This window comes from Pipra filicauda, unplaced genomic scaffold, assembly GCF_003945595.2.
Source record: "Pipra filicauda isolate LSUMZ 115617 unplaced genomic scaffold, ASM394559v2 scaffold23_size5868930_pilon, whole genome shotgun sequence".
NCBI lineage: Eukaryota > Metazoa > Chordata > Aves > Passeriformes > Pipridae > Pipra > Pipra filicauda.
In genome coordinates, this window is record NW_024104354.1 from 4,256,907 (window position 1) to 4,273,876 (window position 16,970).

Below are 16,970 nucleotides of genomic sequence, written 5' to 3' on the forward strand. Positions count from 1 at the left end.
GTTAGTGATTTTTGTATTTATGCATTTTGTGTTCTGGAAGCATGTAATATCAACTGTCAAAGGATATGGTTGAGCACAGGAGTTCAGTTTTAATTTCCAAATGTGTGTGCTGTATAAACTGGGATAAGCTATTGAACCTTGCCTTACCTAATTGTGTCACCTGCAAAATTGCCCATTTCATTCTTAGTTGTGATGAGGCTTAATGTTTTTTAAGTGGGAAAAAGAAGTGGTGTACAAAATCTGCCTGTGGTGCTGCTGGCTAGTGGAGGAGCTGTTTTGGCCCAGTAAGTGCAGGGATCCGATGCACAATGGGCTCCTGCTTGATTCATTTGAGGAGTGGCTGAGGACACTTGGTCTGTTTAGCCTGGAGGAGACTGAGGGGAGATCTCAACACAGTCTACAACTTCATCATGAGGGGAAGAGGAGGGGCAGGCACTGATCTCTTCTCTATGGTGACCAGTGACAGTACCCAAGGGAATGGCCTGAAGTTGTCAGGGGAGGTTTAGGTTGGATGTTTGAAAAAGGTTCTTCACCCAGGAGATGGCTGGGCACTGGAACAGGCTCTCCAGGGAAGTTGTCACAGCACCAAATTGGCCAGAGTTCAGAAATTGTTTGGATGATACTCTCAGGTACATGATGTGTGGCATCTTGGGGATGGTCCTGTGCAGGGCTAAGGATTGGACATTGGTCCTTGTGGGTCTCTTCCAACTCCGCATATTCTGTGACTTTGTGATTCTGGGATTCATTGGTCAAGCAATGGGCTGTTTGGTCAGTTCAGCATCTTGGAGTCAGACACTGCATCTGGAGCTGGAACAGAGAAAGCAAGTTTGTCCTCAGCTTATAGAAATAAAAGTAATGTAGAAGATGCTCCAACATATTTGGTATCTGGCATTTGCTGGCAGAGATCTTTTCCTTTGGAGATCAGTTGATTGAGGTCTACTAGGTTTTATGCCTTCTATATAACATCAATAAACACAGGCTTTGCTGACCATACAAAGATTTAGACAATATGATAAGAGCTTCTTTTATTCTCTTAGATATACCATTTTTCTAGTAAAGTGCGGGATGGTCTTCATCCTAATAAAATGAAATAAGTCCCGTTGCAGCATGAAAACAGACTTTTGTTCTTAGAAACACAAGGCAAATCAATGTATTTATCCAATAAATAAAGTTTTCTGTTTTTTCTGGAATAATATGGCAATGGTGTTTAGAACACTATTTCTCTCTCAAAAAAAAAATGAGGTAAGAATATAAATTTTCATAGTACCCTCATTTTAAATGCATCGTATTGTCATGCTGAAAAACGTAGGTAATTCCAGATATAATACTATATTTATGGCTTAAAACATAAATATTATATCTATATCTATATATAACAGCTATATAGGTTTGTATTTTACAGGTAATTTTACTTTTTGTGTGCTTTTTGGATTGGAAGTCCAAGAATTTTAAATATATAAATATATATATATATAAACTAAAATATTAACCTTCCAAAAATATTTTCATCTGTTTGACAACCTGGTAGAGAACAAAGATATGCATCTTATACTAGGATTTATTGCTTGCTCTTGTATTTGAAAAGCAATACACAGTAATACATTTTCTTGTTTGTCTGGATAACCACTAAATAAATCTTGTTAGCCAAAAAAGCATACCCATACCCTTAGGGATCAGCTACCCTGGTGTTAAAACTGTACTGAAAATTAACCATAATGACAGGTCCTATATCTCAGTGGCACTTTAAAGCTGACATCCTGCTACATGGATACAAAAGATGATAATTTTAAAGGAAATTTTTGGGCCACTGATATGAATTGCCTTTAATAAGAGCTGGCATAGTATTGCCCATTGTCAAAGATGACCCAGGGGGAAGAGTTTATTAGTGCATTTCCTTCTAAACTGGAAGTGACAGAGCATGCTTGGGGGCCTTTTGTTGCTGTTTGTAACAAATGAAAATTTTGCTGCAGAATTCTCATGCTGAAGAGTATTGATCTGTGTGTTCTCACAGCCAGAGGAGGGGAAAAAAACCATGAAACACAAATTACTTTGTCATGGCTTTAGTATTGCTTCCAGATAATTTTGAGTAACGATAAGGTCTTTGGTTTGTGGAAGCCAAACTTTATTGACAACACTGGTTACTAGAGGGCAAGGGATGAAGAACACGAGTTGTTGCCCGGTAAATCGAAACCTTGGTGTTAAGATGCGTAGCCAAGATGCTTACATATCCCACATCTATACAGACATGTGGTACCATAATGTAGAGGCATCTGATACTTTCCTAATCAGAAGACTAGAAGTTAGTCTTGGTAATGAAAATTTCCAGTTATAATGTACGTTATGTTGAAACATCACTATTTCATTTTGAGCTTTAACAGAAGAATTACTTCTAGTGGAGTTCTAAACTCTATTACAAACGTAGTTACCTGTCAGGGATGGTATACATTTAAAGACCCTGAAAGGCATAACTGAATTACTCTGATTAGTTTTTTAAAGAAGAATTGAGCTAGGATAGGATTTGTAATTCAATTATGAGATTTTTACCAAAACTAGTTCCATCAATGATTTAATGTCTCACCTTTGCTTAGAGCTGGTCTTCAACTCCAAGCTCAGTGACTGCATTGTATTGATTTTTTTTTACATGGTTTCTATGGCATTGCTGTCATTCTGGGAGACGTGAAGAAGGAGTTCTCCCTTTCCCCTTCCTTTTACAGGAAATTTGGTGCTGTTCTTACTGTTATTTGACTTTACCCTCCTGAATAGGTCCATCTGATTAATTGTCTATATATATTTTTCCTTGTTGACTGATAAATTGGCAATTTCTGGGAAGGGAGTTTGTTGAAGACTTTAGGGTTGAATGCACTGGGAACTCGAAGGAGGGACTGGGAGGGAGGAACAGTATCTGTGATAGGTAAATAAGAGTGAACAGAAGACACTGACAGTTTCTTTCTTTTTGCTTATTTCTTACTTGGTTTTGAGAACAAGTGTATCATGGTCTCAAAGTCTTTCTGCTCACTTTGCTACTTAAGATAGACTTGTAGAAATTGTGTTTCCAAAGAGATCATCTGTGCCCCGCTCATGTGTATACTTGATGTATAAAATTGTGTAGACTTTCCAAGTTACGGTATCAAATGTCCTGATCTTCAATCAGTTGGGAACTTTGCCCCGTAATCAGCACTTGTACAGTTTCATTGTTCAAATCTCTTAAAAATGTAGTGGAATATTTCTCTGTAGTTGGCAGTATGTGCCAGAAAAGTTATCCTATGCATCAAGAAAACAGGTAGTGTCCAATGCAGCAGCTGTGATCAACTTCTTAGTTGATGTGACATGTTAAAAGTGGCTCTCAGATGGAGATGCAACTGATGTTGCATTCTTATGTGGTTAGTTAGCAAAACTTTGTAAAATAATCCAAATTCAGTTTGTCTCCATTTGGAATGTCTTACTCTTGGGCAATCCTGCAGGGATGATGAACAAATTAACCATTTTCTTTGGCTGAAGGATGCAGGTGATAAGTCTCTTTTTTTTTTTTTTCATGGAATAGCAATTTGTTGCTCTGATTGTCCAAAAAAAAAAAAAAAAAAGGCAAACTACTCTCTTAAATATGAATTACACTTTATGTGCAGTGTTTGTATGCTTCCCAAGTTTGTTTTCCTTTAAATGCTACACATTGTTAGCAAACTATTTGTATGAGACTTGATATTATGATATTAAATGCTGCAAAATCAGCAGGAAATGTGATGCATTTTATTTTACATAGTGGATCTTACATAGATGAGTTGGAAAAAAATGTTTGTTAGTGTTAAAGACAAGGTAGAAAAATAAAGGGAAAAAAGCTCAAAATGTGTGAATAAAAGCAATATTTGTTAATAATCTGTAAATAGTTCTATCATACGTCTGGTTCTCCTGATAAGTTTGTAAGTTTTATCTGAGTCATAAATTGCTATTTTTTATGGTTTTTTGCTAGGTGAATTTTTTTTTTTTAACATTTCTTTGTCCAACTCAAATAGGTCTTCTGTGATGGTGTTAAGCAGGGGAGGTCTACACCTTGATTTATAGTTCCAATATGGAATTGTCTTCATGTGCCTGGTAAATCCAGTTTAACAACAGAAAAGAAAGGCAGTTTTCCTTTACTGTCTTCTGACTGTTCTTACAGTAATCATAGATTCTGGTGAACTGACCTGTTTGTAGGAGTTTATGAATATGATTGTTTCTTCTATTTGATTTGATATGGCAAGCAATCATCAGGTTCAAGTTTTGGTGAAGTTTGTGAATATGTTCTTCTTTGTTTGCCTTACTGGACCTAGTTTGTCATCAAGAGCAGTTCTTGTTATGCAAGCCTGGCAGTGATTTTTCTGCCTTTTTCGTCTGAAATCCCTTTAGGGATTTTGTATAGGAAAACCAGCAATTTGGCTGGTTCCCCATGATGCTGGGGACACCGGGAAGATGGACTTTGCCCCTGGCAAGTACTTCTCATGGGAGCATTATTTTTTTCTCTTACAAGAAAACTCTGAAGTATTTCCATCTGAGAAAGCTGTGGACCAACATTCACTTTCCAAATTTCACTAGTACTTGTTTTGTCTGGAAAAAAAAGTGAAATCTCTAGACTTGCTTCAGATGTGTGTCCTCAATTTTGTAACTTGGTTTACTTGTTCAGTATAATTACAGACTTAAAAATATGCTAAGGAGAGTCCTAAAAGGCAGGTAAAATAAATAAACTGATCAGGTAGGCTGAATATATTCCCTGCTTGCAAATAAATACTTTTATACCATTTCTGAAAAATGCCCCATATTTCTGTCCTACATTATTAAGTTCTCTGATGAATTGATTTTTAAAAATTATTATTATTATTTAATTATTATTATTTTACCTCTGATCATATCACCCACTATCATAAATGTTATGTAATTCAGGTTATTATATCCTTTGTAATGTGTTCAGAAATTCAGTCTCCAGGGTACAGTGGTAATACGTAATAAAACTTTGGACCGTATCTTTGAAGAATCTTGAGCTGGGTCTTAAGGTGTGTGTTTTTCTGAACTCACTGAATTTCAGAGCAGAGGGGAAACCGGGGAGAGAGATTGCACAGTGCAACTTGTTGAAATGTGTGGTCTTTATATCATTACCTTGTCTAAGTTTCCCTTTGAATCATCACCAAACTTCAATAGACGTATGGAAACATTTTATATGTGAGTCAGAAGACACATGTGGCTGCTGTGCTTGGTTCATAAGGTGCCTCCCTGGAGTATAGATATTGATACTGTTAGTCTTTTGGACCCTCAGCTCACCTTCAAAAGTATTTTATATTCTAAGTTTTCTCATTAGTTGTAGCTTTATTTTCTTATGACTGTATCTGTGTAGGAAGAGCAGAGGACAATGTCTTAATTACTTTGCAGCAGTTGGAAAAATAATGAAAGTATTTTGTGCAGTTTTTTTAAACCTTGCTGATAAAACACGTTGTATTTGGGGTGTATATTTAGCTATAAGCATCCTTCAGAGAGTCCAGGATCCAATTAGCTTGATCTTTTTTTGTAGCATTCTCTGGTTTTAATTTCTCTACTATATTAAGATCTTATCCTCTTTAAGCAGGTTTAACAAAAATAAAATCTTCCTATTTTCAATCTTCTGTTTCTTACGGCAGGTAAAGAGAGGCTGTCACTCTGAAGTCAAATCCTGCCTCCTTACATAACAATAAACATAACAGAATAAAACAAGAATATAGGAAAATACCTCAGAAGTCTTTATGTTCATAATGAATAAATCAAGCCAAATAGGAGTCTCAATTTCTTCATGCATCTACATATCAGAAAGAACAGCAACTTCACTTTCTGCTCAGGCAACACTTTCTGCTCTTCTTCACTCAGAGTGAAAGTAACTCTGCTCATCGCCTTTGCTCAGGCAACATTTGTCTCTGGTTTATGTAATTAATGGGTACATTGCTCATTTTCTTTAGGAAGCGTAGGAAAGTTGTTTTGGCTGGCGAAGCAGGAGAAAACAGTTTTATTCGAAGAAGCCAAAGAGACTTAGGTTTACAGAAGGTAACAGAAATGCAGAGTATTTTGCATAAGATATATTCCATTATTCAGTGTTGAGCAATCTTGACTGCACAGGTTTACATTTGATATGTCAATGACAGAATGGCTGAGATTGAAAGGCGCTTCTGAAGGTCCTCTGGTACCAAACATCTCTTGCTCAAGGAGAACCACCTAGGACTATTTGCCCAGGATCACGTCCAGATGGCTTCTGAATATCCTCAAGGTTGGAGACCGTGCAGCCTCCCCAGTCAACCTGTGCCACTTCTTGGGCACCTTCACAGTAAAATCAGTGTTTCTGATGTTCAGAGGGACTCTCCTGTATTTCAGTTTGTGCCCATTGCTTCCTATCCTGTGACTGGGCACCACTGAAAAGGGCCTGGCTCTATCCTCTCCACCCTCCCTTCAGGTGTTTTTACACATTAGTAAGATCCTCTGAGCCTTCTCATCTCCAGGCTGACCAGTCCGAGGTCCCTCAGCTTTTTCTCACATGAGGGATGCTCCAGTCCCTTTATCATCTTTAGATGTCCCTTCATTGGACTCTCTCCAGTGGAATTTCCATTTCTCCTTCATACTGAGGAACTCAGCACTGGATGTAGCACTCCAGGTGCTGGGTAGAAGGATGACCTCCTTCAAGCTGCTGGCAAAACTTTGTCTAATGCAGCCCAGGATACCATTGGCCTTTTCTTTGCCACCGGATTACGTTGCTTGCTCATGATCAGCATGAGTTTTGTACTGCTTGATACAGACTAAATTAATATTCTCATTAGACAAAATATAGCAATTTCAGTGCTGATATGCATATTCTTAGTACATTATCTGAACTTAAAGGTGATTGATCTGGATCAGAGCAAAAGCCAAAGTCCTGTAACTCCATGTCCTGCCCCAATAGCTAGTGTTTGGAGTAGAGTATCAGAGAGAAGTAGATGTAGAGGCATTCTTTGTTGACATAGAATTTTACCTTCCCAAGAGTCTGTGGTTCAGATATCTTTTATGTAAGGCCCTCTTGGCCTGGACATTAGTGTTGGACCTTAGTTTCTCATTCATAAGCATGCAGAAACCAAAACAGATTCATGATTAACTAGTTGACTTATTTGGTGCAAGGGATGTTGTCTATTTATGGATTTCATTGCCTGATATATACTTTTTCCTGACATCTGTGATGGATGTTGATGCTGTTTGGCCCTTTGATTCATGAGTCTAAGCAACTAGCAGTTCCTATTGTGCTTTCTGCAAGGCTACCTGTATGAGAACACATGGGATAACAAACTCTGTGGAAGTCCTCTCTCCTGTTCTCATTTCTCAGTGACAAGAAGCATGATGAGGACTCTTTTCACAGGCTCCAGGTGGAAACCAGCACAACAAAGGAAAAAAAAGAGGAGGAATGCTGGGGATGCTGATAATTAGCCAGATCAATGTTAGTTTGCATGGATATTTTTGTTTCTTTCTGTGAACTGCTTTTTCTAAATATGATGATATGTTTCTATGCATCTGATCATGTCTAGAACTACAGATAGTTTTTCTTGTGTCTTTCCTAATTATTAGGTGTGACACTATTTTGTGTCCAGGAATGAACTTATAGCAGGCCCGCCTGGTTTTCTGATGATCATATTCGACCACGTTGCATAAATATTCAGACAGGAATGTGCTTTCAACGTAAATCTTCAGAAAAGGGCCTTTCCCCACTTGCCAGGCAGTGGACTACTACTTGTTCTTGTCAGGTCTTGTGGAGACCTTGCCATCGCTTGTCAGTGAAGTAAATACAGCTGTAGGGAGCCTTATAATGGGAAGTAGTGACCTGTGATGAACTTGGCCTAACAGCTCACGTTTGCAGAGGAGTTAGCTCTATGCCATCAGGCTTAGTGCTGGCTTTAGGTAGTGTTCCTCAGGGGTTTTCTGCCTTCAGCAGACCAAGTATTATCAGCCTCCTTACAGGCAACATCACCTACTCTGCCTAATCCAGCAAACCAAGATATGATGCAGCTTCACTCAGCCTGGCTCGAAATCATGTTGCCGGTGATACCACAGATGTGGTGTCAGTGATTGATTGTGTGAGCAAGGTCTCACTGCTTAGGTGCTGTCGTATAACTCTGTCATTTTCTCATGTGCCATCTTATTGTGAAAGTACTTTGGTGAATCCAAACAGCAAATAAAGCATTTGGGAAATTAAAATGTAATCACTTTGAATAGCGGGATCCCTGTTGGCCTTTAGGCTTGATGGGAGACAGTACAAAAGAAAAAAAGAGATGAGGAAAAAGCTTTTGGCAGGTGTCACTTCAGGGAGGAAATAAGGGGGTTCTTTGTTCCTTATATCTGCATTTTATCCAAGTACAGTGACATGAACATCATTTGCAGTAATACGATTTTTCTCGTCTTAATTAGAGATGTCTCCAGACTGCCCTACCACATCAGTGCTGTATTTCACTTGGATAATTTCCCTTCCAGTATCTGGTCTGTCTCTGCATTTATTTAAATCAAATATTCTGTTTGAATACTGCAGCTCAGGATGGTCTCTCTCAGTTTAAATGCCACTGACATTAGTGGGGCAGTTTAAATATTTACTTAAGAGTAGACAAAGTTCCCTTACCTGCCATTATTTTCCAGTTTGGGGGAGGGGAAAATCCCTCTAGGTTTGACATCGCTGTGTATTGTGCAGAGTTGTTAAAAAGGGTGCCGATGAGTGGATGCATGGTAATGATGAAAAGGAGTGCATTTGGAATTCAACATAGATGGCAGAAAATGCAGGATGTCAGAGAAGCCATATATTAAAGGGAATTTGAATTGGAAACTGAATCCCAACCTGCCAGTGGGGGCATTTAGATCATTTTGATTTATTAAACTTTTATAACAGCATTCAGATGAAGCTGAATTAAAACGCTTAGTCTTGGGTGGTTTATGGTACACAAGTCATCATGCTAGTGAAGTCTCGCCATGATCAATGTAGAGTTAATTTAAGCTGCTCTTTGAATGCAGGTGCATCTATGTGCTTTAGTATGTATTTAAAAATCTAAAAATGTTCTAATACTGAATCACTTAACAAAAATACAAAATGAAGCCACCCCAACATTCATTTTCAGCTGCATTTTAGTGAATCCTGCTATTAAATTGTAGATGAACAGCAGGAAAACAAACTGCATATATATCACTATATCAATTTTATATATTGATAAATATACATGCATTATAAATAGCTAGCTGTGGAAATGTAACAATATTTCCTTGGAAATGGGTCATATTCCTAAATGCATAGATGTTTGCATTGTAGCACTGTTCCGACCATGTCCCAGCGTCAGCAACTGTATGCAGTCTTACTGAGCACCGTCTCTGCAATAAAAAGAAATCAATTACTATTAGAGTGACACTGCAGGTTAAAGGCATTACAAGTTCACACTCAGTTTTGCAGCAAGGAGATGATACTTCGCTTCAAATGGGGAATGGTGCAAAAGATGGATGAGACAGAGTTCAGGGAGCAGTAATGTGAAGGTCTGGCACTATCATTCCAAGCTGTCTCAGAAACATGATGGATGGTTTGGCGGCAAGAAGCAATAATACCAGATGATGAGAGATTCATGTCTAGATCTTGAGCCCACTGCATGCTGTCTACCTGTTGGTGTTCTAGTGGCATAATGATTCCTGATGTGAAGAACTAAATTACTGTACTTAAGCAGCTAAACTGATATGTTGAATTTAGTAACTTAGGTTTTCTGGTGGCTTCTTGAAAACCAAGTAGCATATCAAACACTCCTGCACATGGTAAATTTAATTACCTCATGTTTATCTGTAGTACTTGTTGACAGGATCTTGTAAGCTATGCTAATATGATAGGTAATTTGTTACCTCCAGAAATCACTTTCCATGTGCCTTCTGATCATTATCAGGAAACATGATAAATGATCTAGCCCATGAGGTGTAAATGAGAATCAAATGGATAATTGGATTCTATGTCTAAATTGTGGCTGGAAAAGTTGTTGCAATTATAATGGAATTTATCTCATAAAAATAAGATTTGCAATGTACTAATGATCTTAAATCATCATCTTGGTTGAGGATAACTTGAAAGAGATTACAAAAAGTTTACTCAGAATAGTTTGGATAGAAGTTTTTTTTCTTTCCTAAATAGTTTTAAATATTTGTCTGTTCAATAATTCATATTGCAGGATTATCTTGCTATGTTGACTGCTGGAATATTTGCAGAATTATACAGAAAGTGGTGAGAAACTTATCTGCCTCTCCTGAAGAAGAGAGAAGCTTAGCTACATGGAGGAAGATAGATTTCTTCCTGCTGAGATGCAGTGTTGAATTTGGATGTGCTAGTGTGCTAGAAAGCTTGTCATTGAGATTGATATGGAACTGCTAACAGGCATGTCTTGGAGAATGTTTAAGGAGTGTTATAAGGAAAATGAATTTGTTTCTCTCCGCTGTTCCCTAGGTATGTTCATGTTGCTTATGGCAGTCTGTGTCCTACCTCCTTCATGAGGAAGGATAGCAATGTTGTATTAGGACTGATGTTTGAATTTTCATCTCTTCCCTAAATTTTTTGCGATTTTAATTTTATTTATTTTTAAACTGCTTTGTTTCCAGGACCTCATCTGTAACATTTCATGTAGTTATTTTCTCTGATTTTCTTAGCCATTTAGCTTTTAAAACTTGCAGCATATCTTATACTGCCAAACATTTTGAGTTTACCATCCCAGTTGATGTCTATATGTGGTAACAAGTGCAATTTTTCACTTTCCTGAACTCTTTACTAGTTAATGAAAGAGAAAATTTCAACTGATGAGTTTGGGGACTAAACAGAGACAAAACTCACTGAACAGTGTTAGAAAAAAGTGAGGGCACCTTCTTAGGAATCAAAAATTGCTTAGAATTGACTTATGTTAGAAACCTTGCAGCCTAATAAGAATGGCTAGTAGGTATGGTAGGAAAAAGTCTCTCAGCAGTCAATTTACATAAGTTACTTTTTTCCTTCAAGAAAGAAGGATGTAAATACAAAATATCACAGAATCATAGAATCATCAAGGTTGGAAGAGACTTTTAAGATCATCAACTCCAACTGCCAACCCAACACTACCACTGTAACCTCTAAACCACAAAACCACCCAGTGCCAGATCTGGATGCCTCTCAAACATTTCCAGTGATGGTGACTCGACCACCTTCCTGGGCAACCCATTCTAAGGCCTGACCATCCTAACAGAGAAAAAGTTTTTTCTAATATCTAATATGAATCTTTTCTGTCTCAACTTAAGGCCGTTTCCTCTTGTCCCCTCACTGCAAGCACGATAGAAGAGACCGGTCCCCACCCTGCTACAAGCTCCTTTCAGGTGGTTGTAGACAGCAATGAGGTTCCCCCTGAGCCTTGTCTTCTCGAGACTAAACAAACCCATCTCCCTCAGCCATTCCTCATAAGACATATTTTCTTGACCTTTCATGAGCCCGTTGCCCTTCACTGGACACACTCTGGTATGTTCGTAATCAATGTGATCTGAAAGACATAGACATTGTATGGTGTTAGTTCAAGGCTTATAAATCCAATGTGGAGTTCTAGTATTCTTAAGAATGATTGTCCCAATTGGTGTGAGTTACTTGATTTGAATAACTAAATATCAGCAAAAATGCTTTGCTCAATTTAGAGTCTTGGTTTGGATTTCCCCCCAAATAAATGGATTATAAATTAACTGAATTTGAACTTTGTTTGAATTTACCAAGCATCTTATAATTTCTGTAACCTAGTTGAATCTTTTATTCAATCTCAGCTTTATTCTTATATTGCTATCCTCATGGTAGCATAAGTTGTGTTTTTTAACAACTGGAGATATAAAGGCTACTGCTTTTGAAGGGAGATAGGAGTAATCTAAATGTTTTTCTTTGACTTAAAAATTGAAATTGTAGTCTCATGATTTTTAATGCTTACTTTGAACTTTACTCTGACTTTGAATTGTGTTGACAGCAGTTGGAAATGTCTTGACTAATGATTTATTCTTTTGCACTGGATAACTTGCATGTCCTAGAGAAAACAAGATACACTCAGTGTGATCAAGCTTGTGATCTATGGGTTACATCACCAGCCATGGGAATATTTTCCTTTTGTTTTTATTGGAGATAGAAAGGAGCAGCTGTTTGGCAATGTAGGAGGCACAGCTTCATGTTGACAGCCAGATACTTCCAGTGTACAGTTGCAGGGTAGTTTGTTGTTTTGATTTTTTTTTTTTTTTTTAAATATGTGATGTTGTGGCACAGTTCTTCCTTTGAATGTATGCAGCATAGCACTTGATCACTTAAGTGCACTGAAGGGGAGAAGAGATCTGCTAGTTAGCACAAGTACGGCATGCTGCAGCTCTCACTTTTGCCACTGCCTTCTCTCTATATTTTCTTTCTTTCATTTTTTTTTCTGTTTTACACCTCTGTACTTTGTGCAAAATTATTTAAGTCTGCCATCTTTTGTGCCGTACTTTTGTGCTACTTTTTTTTAGTGGAGCAGAGAAAATGCTGTCAAGTTGAATGTGACAATAAATGACAATGAGGTAATTGAAAAGTGGTTAAAAAGTTTGTTTTACAAGAAAGAACAGTTCCTTTTCCAAAAGGTTTCATAAAGGCAATATAACTGGACTCTTAAAGAAAAAGATTGGACTATGCCTACTTTCTGGCTGGCTGAAGACATGTTTAAGATGTATTTTGAGTTTAGGCTTACAGACTTCTTTTCTGGTATTTGTATTTGTTTTAAGTGAGAAACTGCCTCCACCTTATCATTTTTTTTCTTTTTGTTGTTTAAGTTCTTTACATTCAGCTACTTCCTAGTGCCACTTCAGGAATCTGTTTGACCTTCCTTTTGCATTTTTCATTCAACATGGCTGTCTAAAGAAATGTTTAATGAGTTTTATTTTTCCTGGGAATGCTTTCAGTACTTACTTGACCTCTAAGTATGTGGACTACACAACAGAAAGAATTGTACCCCAGTGATACTTTTCCCTTCAAATTACTGTCATTACCAGTTGTTTTTTTTTGTTGTTGTTTGGTTGGGTTTTTTTTACTTCTAGTTGTTCCAGGAGCAGCTTTAACCTCTTCTTTGAATAACATTATAAAAGGTTAAAGAAATTATAGATAGCACAGGCTGGCTTTTCATTCAGGCCAAATCAAGTAGTGGTTTCAAGAAGTTCACCAGGCAATTTTCTCGAGTTGCAGACAGATGAGTGTGGTTTAATTAATGGCGTTTTTTGTCCAGATTTTGCTACCCTTTATGTAAAAACAAAACAAACCCCAAAGGTAGGACTTTAGTGGTATGTCAATGCTTCCAGGCTGGAACAAAGAATTTGTTAAAAATGTGTCATCAAAATAGGACGATGTTCTTGCTCTGAAGCAGAATGTTTTGTACAGCTGCTATTGCTTACATTAGCAAAAAAGGGAAGGGACAGGAATCAGAATGTGTGTCCCAAACATGTATGTACAAACTATCCTTATTAAGGAGGCTGTCCCTTAAGATATTTGCAGCATTAGGACTTCTGATAATTAAGATGAACTATATTTCAGTGAGAAGACAGCCTTCTGGCCAACTGACTAAGCAGATGCTAAGTGGAAGCAAATGATATGAAGTTGAGCTCTCAGGCAATTAACAGAAATTAATGGACCAGGTAGATACCTACAGTCTGTTTCCTGTGGGTGTTGGTTCCGTGTCCTTGCCCTTCCCACCCTTCCAACTCAGATGACTTTCAGGTGTTTAGCACCTTAGGCTTCCTCATCGAAATTTGCTGGGATTTGTCACCTGCTTAGCGGAGCTCATAGGATTCCTGTGGGAGATTAAAAATTTCACAGGATTCTGGAATTTTAATTGATTGAGAAGGAATAACTGAAGTGATTCTATGATGGCAAGAATCCTGTTTTGACACACAGCATCAGAGTACAGAGGAGGCCTTCCAGAGGGATTTGCACTGAATAAAGAGTTGAAACCTATCACTCACCATTTGGTCTGATTTCAGCCTCGTTTCTGAAAAATGCATTTCCATATTACCATAATTAATGAAGCTTCCTAATCTGTGAAGGAATTTTTGCCTGCTCTGTTTTTGACTGACTCTGTGCCTCATAACAGATTAATACACTAATTATTTATTTGTTTATTTATTTGCTAGACCCTTCATTAAAAATATATATGTAAACATGCATAATGGCTGTTTATGTTCATCAGCGCCTGATGTTACACCAGATGTACCAAAAGGCATGGTCCTACTACTCTTTTCCCTCTCTCAGTCCCAGTGTCTTGCCATTCCTGACTTATGTTACACTAGAACCATGCTAGTCCCTCTCTTCAGTGAGCTTGATGAGTGAGCTAAACGAAATAAAGACACTGTAAAAACAAGTAGGTGTTTTTATGTCTACTGGTTGTAGAGGCACTGATTTGGAAAAGATGGAAAGACCAGGGAAGAGGTAGTAGTTCACTCCCCATGACGATGTGGTGATCCTGGCTTGGCTTAGTTATAGTGGTAAACTGCATCCTCAGTCTGTTTTGCAGGTGAATTACACTACATTGCAAAAAATCTTTGAGCCCACAGGGAAATGTGGTGTGAAATGGTTCCTGTGATAAACATTCCTGTGGTTTGAGACCACCACAAAAATCCAAAATCCAATTTCCAGACTTCCCCCACCCCTTTCCACAGTTTTATCTCAACACCAAAGAGAAACTTTCAGGCAAGAAGCTTCTATAGGGGAAAAGGGGAACTATATATATACATTTATTCTACACAAATAAATACTGTACAAGCTAAAAGCAACTATATATATAATATTATACACTTTTATCAGTCCCTTTAAGCTTTTTCCCTTAATTCAGTCCAGGAAAAGCTTTTCAGGCTGATAGGTAAAGCAGTCTTTCTCTTGTAGGAGTGTTCAGGGAAAAGGGTTCACTCCCCCCACCAACCTCCACTTGTTCGCTGAAGTCTTTTCTTATTCACAAAGTCCAAGAAGATAGTTCTGAGTCCTTTCTCCTTGGTTCCACGCCATCTCTACTGTGTCATTCTCTCTCTCATACCTCGGTTCCGTGCTGCTGTAGTTTAGTTCAGCTTACCACAGTATGCGTCTTGGAATCTTCATTGTTCCTCCGAGTTTTCAGCTGTCCTCCGTTTTAAATCATGGCAAGGACATCCTCCGGGCCTCTCTCTGGTCCATCTCTAATTTCGCGTGGGGTTATCTCCCTGGCACCGAGCTGCATTCAGCCCGTCCACTTTGGCTCTGCTCCAACGCCAAACTTCCCCTCCACATTACAGTGAGAGGGAAAAAGAAGCACCCTCTGCAGTCTAGCTGCAAAGGGAGGGGGAAAGAGGGCTTGGCTGCAAGGTCTGCCTCTCTCTCTCCTGCTTACCAGCTGTTTGTGAGTTTCTTCCCTCACAAACACACACTCACTCCAATGCTGCCTCCAACCCTGGCTTGACCAGAGCTGGGGGCTGCAGGGTCCCCTTTCCCCCCGGAGGTGAAAGAAGGGGGCCCTGCCACCCCTGGCCTTCTCACCACCCACCCCCCCACCCCCCCCAGGAGCAGACAGACAGACCGATTGCCAACAACTTCCGCTGGTTGTGTATATATGATTTTTCACCAGGAGTGAACAAGATGGGCGGTGATTGGCTCTCCTAGGGAGACTGCCCTGGCACCCAATCACCTCTAGGCCCCCCGACTCCCAGGGGGGGCAATTTTCAAACCATGACAGTTTGGGGGTGTTTTTTTTTATTTTGTTTTTGTTTTTTGGGTTTTTTTTGGTAGCAGCTTCCTTGTATGAACATGCCCTTAGAGGAGCTGATATAACAGAAGGGGGCTGACAGGAGATACAAGTATGTTCCCTAAAGCCCACATTATCTTGTCATAGTAGAGGAGATAACCAGATACCAAAATGATAGGCTGTAATGTAACAGGCCTGAATAGAAAAACCTGCAGTAAGCCTAATTTTTGTATTGTTATGAGAAAGAACAGTTGGACTTAATATGGAAGACAAAGAAATCAACCAAAAAAAAAGTAAATAAAGAGAGAAAAAAAAGGTAAGTAAAATGTCTCTCTTCAGTTGGACATTGGGTTTAAGTTCAGAACGCTAATCAGACCCTTTAAATACAAAAATACAATAACACTTGGAGTGGCTTTTCCGCAATATCCTAATGAAGTAACCTAGTATGATTTCATCATCATCATCATGGCTAGGCTTCACGAACAAAGACCTGGGAAAGACTCTTCCCACATTACAAGCGCACTGGTGGCTAAAAAGGCCAATACGAGATAGACACATCCAACTGCAAAAGGCACAGCAGAAGGACTCCTTGGGTGGTAAATTCTGTGAGACACGATTCTTTCTGCATTGTCTTTTCTCCTCAAGAGTGAGCCTGTGTGCGTTCTCAAAGGAAGCAGCGATGTTATAGATGGTGTGTCTCCAGACCACCCGATTGGAGGCCAGAGCAGACCAGTTCTGTTGATCAGTATGGCCGAGGCTGAGATGTTGTTTCAGGGAGTCCTTGTATCTTTTCTTCGGGGCTCCTCTCTTGCGGCAGCCAGTGGCAAGTTCACCATAAAGCAGGATCTTAGGGAGGCGGTGGTCCTTCATCCTTGAGATGTGCCCTGCCCAACACAGCTGTGTTCTCAGTGACATGGCCTCAATACTTGTGACTGCTACTTGTTCTCGAACAGACGTATTAGTCACATAATCTGACCAGTGGATGTTTAGGATTGTACGGAGGCAGCATTGATGAAAGCGTTCTAGGAGACGCAGGTGGTGGTGGTAGATGACCCATGATTCAAATCCATATAACGGAGTACACAGCACAATGGCTCTGTAAACACTGATCTTTGTCCTTTTCTTCAAGTGTTTATTTCACCAAACTCTTTTATAGAATTTTCCGAAAGCACTATATACCTTTGCTAACCTGTTGTCTATCTCTCCGTCAATCTTACCATCCGAGGAGATGAGGCTACCTAG

General features: G+C 38.9%; 1 protein-coding gene across 14 annotated transcripts in view; it reads left to right on the forward strand.

Annotated features, from left to right (window-relative positions):
* PTPRK (protein tyrosine phosphatase receptor type K) overlaps window positions 1-16,970 on the forward strand; it is a 397,788-nt gene that overhangs the window by 194,065 nt on the left and 186,753 nt on the right. The window lies entirely within an intron of this gene.